Source organism: Capsicum annuum, chromosome 10, assembly GCF_002878395.1.
Source record: "Capsicum annuum cultivar UCD-10X-F1 chromosome 10, UCD10Xv1.1, whole genome shotgun sequence".
NCBI classification, from domain to species: Eukaryota; Viridiplantae; Streptophyta; class Magnoliopsida; order Solanales; family Solanaceae; genus Capsicum; species Capsicum annuum.
In genome coordinates this window covers 6852278-6863543 of record NC_061120.1, presented here as the reverse complement: position 1 = coordinate 6863543, position 11266 = coordinate 6852278, and positions in this window count along the sequence as shown.

Below are 11266 nucleotides of genomic sequence, written 5' to 3'. Positions count from 1 at the left end.
ACGAATAGAGTTGCATGCTTCTTAGCGCTTTCCATGCCTCTATTTATATTATTTCTAGTGGGAATGGGTGCTATGCTGCTACTACTAATTTATGGAGAGACACTACAATCATTATTAGTACAAAAGTTATCACAATGGGATTCATAGTAGGAATCCCCACTGAAAGGGCAAAAGAGTGCCTCAAAACTCTGCGGCTGGTAGTTCTTCCTCCAGCGTTCTGATGGAATATGTCCCTAACATCTATCGGTGATTGTTCAAAAGGTAACAGATTGTTCCAAGTTGCGACGCCCTCCCTTGGTGAGTTTGTTGTCCAAAAAATTTTGTTCATGTTTTGAGTGCAACTCATTATTGCTATTTAATCATTTGAATCACCTCCTGAGTTGGGGGCCTTTTGTGGACGTTAGGAAGACAAATTCAGAGGTCTGGTTCATGGTGTGCTTTCGGTTGCCACGTTCCAATTTCCCTTCAAATAAACTTGAATTGTGAGTTGGTAGGTGAGTTGTTTTATCAGTTCTTTTAGCCACAGATGATAGATACATAGATAGTTGAGTGAGTTTTGAGATAAAAAAAGTGGTTTATATATGAAGTGATATGCATGAAGGGGAGTATGCTGCTTTATTTTAAAGAGATATTGTTCTTGGTTATCTGGGCAAGAAAGGGCAACAAGCATTGTTAATGATATTGAGATGGTGGACAAAAGAATTTGTAATAGGGTGATTGTGGCAACATAAACCATATGATATGGCAAATTTTTGGCAATGTATGAACTTGCCATATCATTCAGATCAATAGCCATTGGCAATGTTCTTGGTCTACTAGTTGTTAGGTCTGATCAAGTATTATTGGTAGATAGAGATCCTATTGGAGTTGATAAAGGCACCAATTCATGTTGTGGAGTGGTTCACTTGTTAGAAAACTTTCTTTTATCATTTTACATCTCTTATATATTATATGATTCTAAAAGATTACTATGTTAGCTTGTGTAATAGTTCTATCATTTTAGGCATGTAAAAATTTACATCTTATTTTGTACCTTGTTGATTACTTAGTAGTCAAATAATGTACACATCTCACATCCTTTAATTTGGTGGTTATTCTTTGTGTTTTACTCGATCTTTAGGTTCAGTAGAATCCAATAGCTTAGATACGTTAAAATGTTTCGTGTTGTCAACTTTACAACGATTGTACTTTGTTATTACTTTAGTTGTCAAAGATATATATATATATATATATATACTTTGCTTAGTTTTGAGTTATCACATCCTTCGATTTGGTGGTTATTCTTTGCGTTTTACTCCGTTTTGTAAGAGGAACCAACATTTATTACGAGTTCAGTGGAATCGAGTAGCTTATATACGTTAAAATGTTCTGTGTTGTCAACTTTACGATGATCTTACTTTGTTATATTACTTAGTTGTCAAATATTGTATATTCCTTGCTTAATTTTGAATTCTCACATCCTTAGATTTGGTGATTCTATTACCAACTATTTATTAAAAAGTACCTTGACATTAACTAGTCAATTGTCATGTTGATGAAACTCTATGGACAAATTGTCACACGTATTTGGGTAATTGTATTCAAACAATTTGATTTAGTCAGCTTCGAGATATGTTTTGATATATAGTTGGGTTAAAAACATTAAGACCTAATAATTCAGTTATAAAACTTGCAAAATATTGATATTTAAGATGTGTTTTTGATCATTAACTTAAATTGTTTTTTTAAGATGTGAAACTCAAATAAATTTATAATATAAGGATATTTTTACCATTAACTCTTCGATTAAACTTTTACCATAAAATGGGATGGTGGGGTAGTACTCTTTTCGTTCATCTTTATTTATTCATGTTACTAAAAATGAATGTTTTACAATACTTCTAAAAAATTTATGAATAGTTTACCCATTTGTGTTCATTTTACCCTTAATATTAAATATTATTCATTAACCAGTGTATTTCTAAAGCATAAAATATATTACATTTAAAGGCTAATGTTAGGGGTGTGCATCGGTCGGTTTGGTTCGATTTTATGCGTTATTGATTCGGTTATCGATTTTTCATTTTTAAATATAAAAAATCAATAGCCAACCAATAAGATTTTTTTTTATTGGTTTTTGATTTATCGGTTTTTGGTTCTTAATGGTTCGATTTCGGTTTAACCGATAAGAAAATACTCATAGAATAAAAATAGTAACAACTAACATAAAAAAAAAATAGAATCTTAGTTACGGCCAAACTCCTACACAAAGAGTTTTCGTTAACAAGAATCTTCAAACTTGAAATGAATGTTAGTTCAAAAAAAAACTAAATCTTAGTTGTTGTAAGCTACTGAATGCTTCAACCTTGCCAATACGGCAATAACCATACTTTGTATTGTGTCTTTGTTGCCCTGAATAGGTTAATACTTTATGAATCACTTAATTGTGAATAAGTAGTGTGTGTATATATATATATATATAAAGTAATATAATTATATATATATATATATAACATAAATTGGGGTAAAGCAGTAATTTAGTATATCATTATTTGGTTATATCGATAACCCAATAAGCTAAAATCGAAATCGAACCGTTTACCCAAAATATTTTTATAAAATCAATAAAAAATTATTAATCCAGTAACACAATATCAATAACCCAATAATATTTTTATTGGTTTGATTTATCGGTCAGTTCGATTTTTTCACACCCCTAGCTGATATAGTAAAATTACTCTTCTTATTTATTATTTACTATTTATTAGAGTGTGTGTCAAGTTAATAGTAGATAAGTATTATTAAACGGGTGAGTAATATATTTTGGAGAGATCATAATTAATAACCATTACTTTCATTAAAATAAACGTATCCAATATTCTTTTCCTCTACAGTCTTATATTCCTCTCATTAAAATAACATCCACACACTTTATACTAAAAGAAAATGTCAATAAAATCCGAATCTATTTCTATTAAAATTACGTGCCACAAACGGTTTTGCATATTATAGTAAAACAGTAGAAACTCAAAATTGCAGAAGAAATTAATTAAGTATGAAATTTGCAAAAATATGATATACTTCAAATGTATTTTGGCTCATTATCTAAAAAAAAAATATTAAGGTATAAATAAACTTTCTGGGAAATATATTTTTTTAATATACTTTTTATCATTAATGGGATTAAACTTTTGCCATAAAAATAGGACAAAGAGTAATAATAATTTTTGGGTTTGTATAGTTGGAAACAAGTTATCTCGAGATTATTAATTTTGAAATTAGCTATCCGGTATTAGTTATCCCATCCTCAAGAAGGGATAAAAATAATACTACAATCTCGGAATGAGTTATTTAATGTATTTTGACCCAATCAAATATGGGATAAGCTCTTTTAAATCAATCCCGAAATTAGTTATCCCTTATTCCTCCTACCAAACGACCCTTAGAGAGATCGAATGGGTTTGATAGACGGCATTAACAGGGACAGACTGCAAAGAAGGACCTTCGGATCTAGAATTCTTAGCATACACTAGATGGTAGAGGCATCCCTTGGAAATCAATTTTCGGGCCCTAAGATACGAAATGAACCTTTCCTTAGGCACTAGGGAACTACCTTCCCACTCAAACACCGACTCAATATGGAAATGGAAACCAACCCTTCGGGTCCGACAATCAAGTGACGCATAACACGAATGCAATAAATTCATCCTCAAAATCACATCAAAGTCTAACATGTTCAACTCTATTAGATCCACCGAGGTCTCCTTACAACAAATCGGAGTCACACAACCTTTATAGACCCTTCTAGCCATAATGGAGTCACACACTGGGGTGGACATAGAGAACAGATCCAAAATACACTCAAGATTAAAACCAAAATGAATAGCCACATAAAGGGTCACATAAGAAAAGGTAGACTCGGGATCAAGTAGACAATATACATCACGAGAGAAAAGTTTGAGCATACCATAAACAATATCGAAGGACACCTTAAAATATTGGTGGGTGGCAAGAGCGTATAGACGGTTCCGACCGGTGTCGGAGCCAAAAGTAAAAGCAGCACCCTTTGGTGCAGAAGCTGATGAAGTATCATAGGGATCTTATTTGCCCTGGAAGCAACCATAGAAGGAAAATGCCTCTGTATATGACCAATCTAATCACATTTAAAGCACTTGTTCCTCCTCTCTTCACAAACACTATGATGCACTTGACCATAAAATATACAAGGGGGATATGATGGAGCTGACTGAGCCCCACTACTTTGATGTTGGGCATCCTGTACCCTGGGACCAACACTATTCTAAAAACGACAATCATCCAACGACTTCGGATAAGGAGCACTAGCTGTAGAGTAGGAACCAGAATTGCCCCACTTCTTCTTAGATCATTTTCCACCGTCTCTACCACTCTACTGCTGACCTCCACCCTAATCTGAATATTGAAACTTCTTATTCTGCCTTTCACTCATATCAGTTTTCTTCTTCTTTTCCTCTTTCACTTGTTACATATACACCATAAGTCTAGAGATGTCCATATCCTTCAACACGGCGAGCTTGCTTTTCAAGATCAAATCACGGGACAACCCGAAAGCAAACTTCCTCATTCTAGCCCTCATGCTAGACACTAATCCCGAAGTATAACGCGATAGCTAATGAAACTTCAATCCATACTCTTTTACTGCCATCCTGTCTTGCTTCAAATTTATGAATTCCTCAGCCTTCGCCTCTCTCAACTCCTGAGGAAAGAAGCGATCAAGAAAAGCAATAGAAAAGTCATCCCACAAAGAAGACTTAGCATCATCACCCCTAGACTGGTCCCATTCCTCATATCACTGATACACCACATCCTTCAACTGATAAGCAGCGAACTCCGCACACTTTATATCAGTAACATGCATCATACAAAAAATCTTTTTCATCTCATCAATAAAATTTTGAGGATCTTCCTCAACTTTAGAACCAGTGAAAGTCAGAGGACTCAACCTTATAAATTAGCTAACTCTAGTGACTTCAAAAGATGGAGTAACAAAAGTAACATACTCAGTCTAAGAGGCCACCAACTAGGTAAGCAAATGGATCAACTGGTGAAACTCAGCATTAGACACACCAGCTTGAGTTATCTGAGGAGGGTTAGGGGGAACCGGTGGAACTCCACTAGGGCAACCAAAAGCAGCGACACTAGACAGGATCTGAACTCCTTGAGTAGGGTGATCTCTGTCCACATTGTCCACAGACGGGATAAAAAAGTTTTCACGAGCATCAGATTTTTTGGAAGGCATGATCTGAAAAGAGAACATACAGGAATTAAAGGAGATTTCAAAATCTTAGACTTTATATAGCCCGAAATAGAACAACAAGAAAGAAAAACATTCATAAATTCCTCGTAGACCCTCCCTTATAAGTGTAGCGCGCTACACACCCATAAAAGAGACTCTACTTGACACAATGTTATGGACACCCAATGAAACCAAATCTAGGATCTGATACCAACTTTGTCACGATTCGAACCAGTGCCTAGTCGTGATGAGTATCTCAAGTCTAACGAGTACCGAAGACCACCCCTGAACCTAACCAAATAGAATATAATATTCGTAACAGCGGATGAATTTTGAACATATAACTAGATAGCATAAGATAAGCTCGAAGAAATTAAGACATGTCTATAATCGATAACTGGTAACCAACCAAAACGATCAACCAACATCACCTAAGTTCATTGTAATCCACAAAGATTTCTAACAAAACTGAAATCAATAAAGTGTCGGGACATGCCCCCGACCCTGACAATGACAATGACAATATTAATGATAGTGTGAACTTTCAATTCTAATCTAAGAATGAAAACAGATGAAATATCCAAGTCTTCCGGAGAATGGAAGCTCATCACTTTACCATCAACGACCGATGAATCGAGCCGATCCACCTAACACTGTACAGAAAAAGTAGAAGTATCTCCGATTCCTACATCGTGTGGGGATACAACATTCGGAGATGGTTAGTGGATTGAGCACTAACATGTAACTCAGGGAAAGGGATAAAATAAAGTCAAGTCAAATCCAATTCAAAACCATGTGAACATCATCATACACATACATAAATAATATGATGAAAAAGAAAACAAAACTTAACATGGACTTTAAAACTTCGGCCTGGATTGTGTAGCTCAACCGTCATAATAAGGCATCCACGGGTTATATGGGTCCATCTCTCCCCCAGCTGAAAGAACCCTAATGCGCGTTGCCACACAAACTAGAGGATGTACATATGCACCACGGGGGACTTAAACCTCCCGACATACTAAGGTGACTGAAGCACCCAATCATGTAATATAATATGGGGAACTCAAACCTCTCAATCATGTAATAAGGGGAACTTGAATCACACGGTCATTTAGACCCCCGCATCGGCAACTGCAATTTCCAGTCTTGGTCCCTCGGGACCTCCACTTTCATGACTCAACTACACAACCCTCATTAAAGTCCAATTAAATTATTAATCACACATTTTCATTCATTGATCCACAATACATATTTAGGCATACGTTGTTGGTATCGTCATACCAACTATACTTGCAAGATAATATAATATGCCAAACCAATTATCATCACTTGGGAAATTCACAACCTTCTTGGCTTAGTTATACATTAACTTAGAGAATTACACAACCCCATAAGGTTCAATTCAAAAGAATTATTCTTCATTAACTTTTCACATTATGCGATAGTTCAAGAATAGTTCAATATGCATACTTTTCATATTCAAAACCAATTTCACATTATAGGTTGAGGTCATTACCACTTCAATTGTCAATATTAACAAATTAAGGAAAATCACAATTCCCTAGTTTATTCACCATAACCATGCATCCCACAAGTTCAAAATTGTAAGTAAAGCATGAACAATCATATGTAAACCATGGAAAACATTGTTCAAAAATAAATATTTAAAACCCTCAACCCATGTTCCCAAATCAACATCAAGACCATATGAATAATACTTTAAAATACATGTTTTAGACAAAATAATTGTTGGGGAAGAGTAACATACCTGAAGGATTCTCAATTAGGGAGAAGAAACCTTGAATTGACCCCTAAATGCTCAACCTTGAGAAAACCCTAGCTTGTTTTGCTTGAAGGAACTTGAGAGAGTAAAGAGGACTTTTGATTTGTTAAAGTGTTAAAATAATGCCCCAAAGGTGTTTTATGAATGTGAAATCTAAGTGGGTAAAGAGGGAAATGTCCAAAGTGTCCTCAACTTATCCAGTGACTGTGGATCGCATTGCGACTCGTAACGACACGTTACGACTCGTCATCACGATTCATAGCCAAGACAGTGTCATTAGGCACATTTATTGTTGACCCTGCGACTTATATCATACGGATCGTTAGGGGACCCTACGACTCATTGGGTCCTAGTCGTCACTAGGACAACAACACTTGAAACATACACTGGTTTGAATATGGTTGGGACATCACGACTTGTAATGAGTCCATACGAATCGTTGGGAGTCGCTCGTATTCAGAACAAAAAATTTAGCCACACACACTGATCAGGCTATGATTTGGATTCTTACAACTCGTCAAGACTCCTTATAAATCATAAGGGGAGTTGTCGTTCAGGGACGATCAGTGCGGGAAGTACTGATATGTAACCCAAGAAAAGGGATAAAATATGTAAGCATTTGCCAAAGTTAGTTGTTAACCACATGTACATTAAGTATATATAGAATAAGATGTCAGGGTAGGGGTGAGGGACGAGATATATGAACATTTAAAATTTAATCCTGGACTATATAACTTTCACGGTCTTCTGCTAACCCATGACAATGTGGGTCATCTAGTCACCCATGGGCTATAGAGTTCGGTACTCCCCAACCGGTGGAGCCCGCAGGTACTGAGGTTAGACTAAGGTCACAATGGACTAAAGCCATCATACACATTATACTCGTGTTAGGGACAGAATCAGGTCGTCCAATTAAGGTACGACATCCCTATGCCTGCAAATATAGGTTTTTGACGTTGGTCACAGAGGCTTACGCCTTCACGATGAGCTATATAATTTTCTTTAGAGCAAATTAAAACACTTTTCATATAACATTAGTCATGGAATCTTTCATTAGGCATATTCATATTGGTATCGTCATATCAAGACTTGCAAACTATTTATATCATGCAAAGAACCATTATCATAATCACTATCCTCTCCTTAACTTCATTATCCAAAATCATGCTCACACTCATCCTTAAATTGCATTAAAATCTCAAAGTCAGTCATAAAGCTCAACAATTTCAATATTTTCAAAGATAAGTTAAGTTATGTAGAATCCTTGTTTAAAGTCAAGTTTATAATGTGTGTTGAGGTTCATATCATCATCATATCAAAATTCATCAACTTTGTGAAAATTCGAATTACCCATTCCACCATTATCACAATGCACAAATTCAGTTCCGATCCATCTTTTAAAACATAAACGAACCATTAAAATAAGAAAAAATCATGCAAGAGTATCACAATCCCAAAATCCTCAACCCTAGTTCAAAATCAACATTCAAGAGCAGTTAAATAAAAATAAAGTTATGTATAATAATATAATATTTAAATTAGGGAGTGTCCAATATACCTGAATAACGAAAGAGTTTGGAGAGAAATTGGAGTTCAAAAGCCCGGAGGATTGACTTCCTGAGATAACCGTTGTATTTCTTGATTTGGGAGTTGGAGAAGAAAAACAATGTTAAAAGTGAGAACTGATGAGTAATAGGGGTTCAAAGGGCGTTTTAAGTTGTTTCATAAGGCAAAGGATTAAAAAGTAAAACTAGGCGGATTTTGCGCAGCAGCGTGGCACGTCCTTATCGCGGGGCGTAGGCAGTTTGTACACCCTTATCACGAGGTGTAGGTTGCGTGTCTCGCTCTTATTGAGGACCCTCACTGGTTTAGGGTCCCGAAATGACCCCAAACCCTTTCAAAAATTTTAAAATTTTTCCAAATCATTCTGTTAACATCTCTTATCAGGATTCAAATAAAAAATTATCAATAAACCCGAAGAAAGGCCCAAAATAAATTATAATCACTAATTTACAGGGTTTTACAAAATTAAAGGAGCAATACTACAATTACTAAGATGGAAAACAACCTCGTTCAGAAACATAGGTCAAGACTATGTATAATACTGAATCCTTGTGATCCACTTCCAATCTTTTCATAAATTCTGTGCATAGTAAGATTTCTGTGCACTGGGCCGTCCTTATTCTTCAAGCTTATTTTTTTGGGAGAATAATAGAACAAATTCGATCAATTTCTTCAAAAAAAAAAAAATACACAAAAACAACTAATTGAAATATATTTTTATTTTAAGATAATTGACTGACATCGATTGATTTTCACAAAAGTAATTCCGCGATATTAGTCAACAATTAAATTAGAAGGGACAAACAAGTTTTCCAATTAAGTGAGGGTTCTTCAAGTTTCAAAAATTAGGTGGAAGGGATAATTTTTTTTTAAAATATTTTTGTTCAACTTCGTAAAGTGTAGAACAATTTTGATAGTTGTTCGACAACTTTGCGAACTCTCAACGACTATCAAAGTTGTTCGACAACTTTGTGAAGTTGTTCGACAACTGTGCGAAGTTGTTGTGACAACTAATACAGTTGTCGAACAACTGTCCCAATTGTTCAAGCGACTTTATTTTTTTAACTTGGGGACATTGTGGGATCCACTTGTCCCCTTTTTTTTAATTAAAGACGTGGGAGGGTCTATGGACTCATTTTTCTCAATTTTTTAGGTATAAAAAAATTGATCGTGCTTCACCGATATTAATATAAAAACAAATCAAAAAATCGACCACCAGCAACAAGAACATACCCCCAATCCTGCAAATCTTCGATTCGAAGAGGCCAGTTTATATAAATTTTACCTCTACTTCAGAAATAACATAGAGAGGTAATTAACTAACCGACATTGATCAATTTTACGAATCGATTTTATAGGTCCTTTTTTTTTTTTTTTAATAATGATAATATTGGCTATCTAAGAAGCTATAATTGTCTTTTTATAGTCAGCTATCATAGGTTTGAGTATGACACCATGTCCTCCACGTTGATTATTATTATGCATGCATGCAAATAAACGCACTGAATTTCTTTTTGTGATGTAATAATGGTGAAGGAAATTTGTTCATCAAATAATTAAGTTGTTTGAAGACAAATCCCCGGTAAAAATTTACGCAATCGGTGTATACATCAAACTAATATTCTTTACTATGATTAAGTGCATAAATTAAGTAAAATACTTATTAACTAATCATAATTAAATAACATGAACTCTAAATTCAAACACATGTCATGCATGTATTGGGAGTTGGCTCCTCTCCATTTTCCCCAAGTTCCTATTTTGATTGATGATATATGGCATAGTTCAAATTAAATGGCTAAGATTTGATTATTCTAAAATACAACTCTAACTATAATTTAGATAATAAATACATTATACATTTATTTTAAAAAATTATTGTAATTCCACAATCTTAGCAACATATTATCTTGTTCATAAATATAGCAACAAAAAGTCTTTTCTTTCTAAATTATTTTTCATACGCATGGTCTATCTTTTAATTTCTATTTAAATTAACCTTTTTATTGCATTTTGAGAACTTTCTCTTTAATAATTACTAACTATTTTATTTAAAAAAAAAAAATGGCAGAGTCTACAAGTTCTCCTATTTTATTTCACCTATTTTAAAGAAAATAAAATAGATAATTATTAAAGAAAATTTTCAAAAATAAAATAAAATAAAATACGAGAGATTTCTCTCATTTTCTCCCTATTTTATTTCACCTATTTTAAAGAAATTAAAATATTTAATTTTAAATAAAATTTTCAAAAAAGGTGATAAAAAATTAATCTAAAATAGAAGAGCCAATTATATCTCCTACTTTATTTCACCTACTTTTTTTAAAAAAAAATAGTTAATTGTTAAACAAAAATTTAAAAAAAAAACTAATAATAAAAAAAATCAATTGATAAAGAAATTAAAAGATGAAATTCTTGCGTAGGAAAAAAAGGTTGGAAGAGAAAATTTTTTGTTCCTTTATTTATGGACATGTTGCTAAGATTGTGGAATTATAATAATTTTTTAAAATAAATATATAAAGTATTTATTATCTAAATTATAGTTAGAGTTGTATTTTAGAATAACTAAATCTTAGCCATTTAATTTGAACTATGTCATATGACACCAATCAAGATAGAAACTTGGGGAAATGGAGAGAGTGGAAATGGAGAGGAGCCAATAT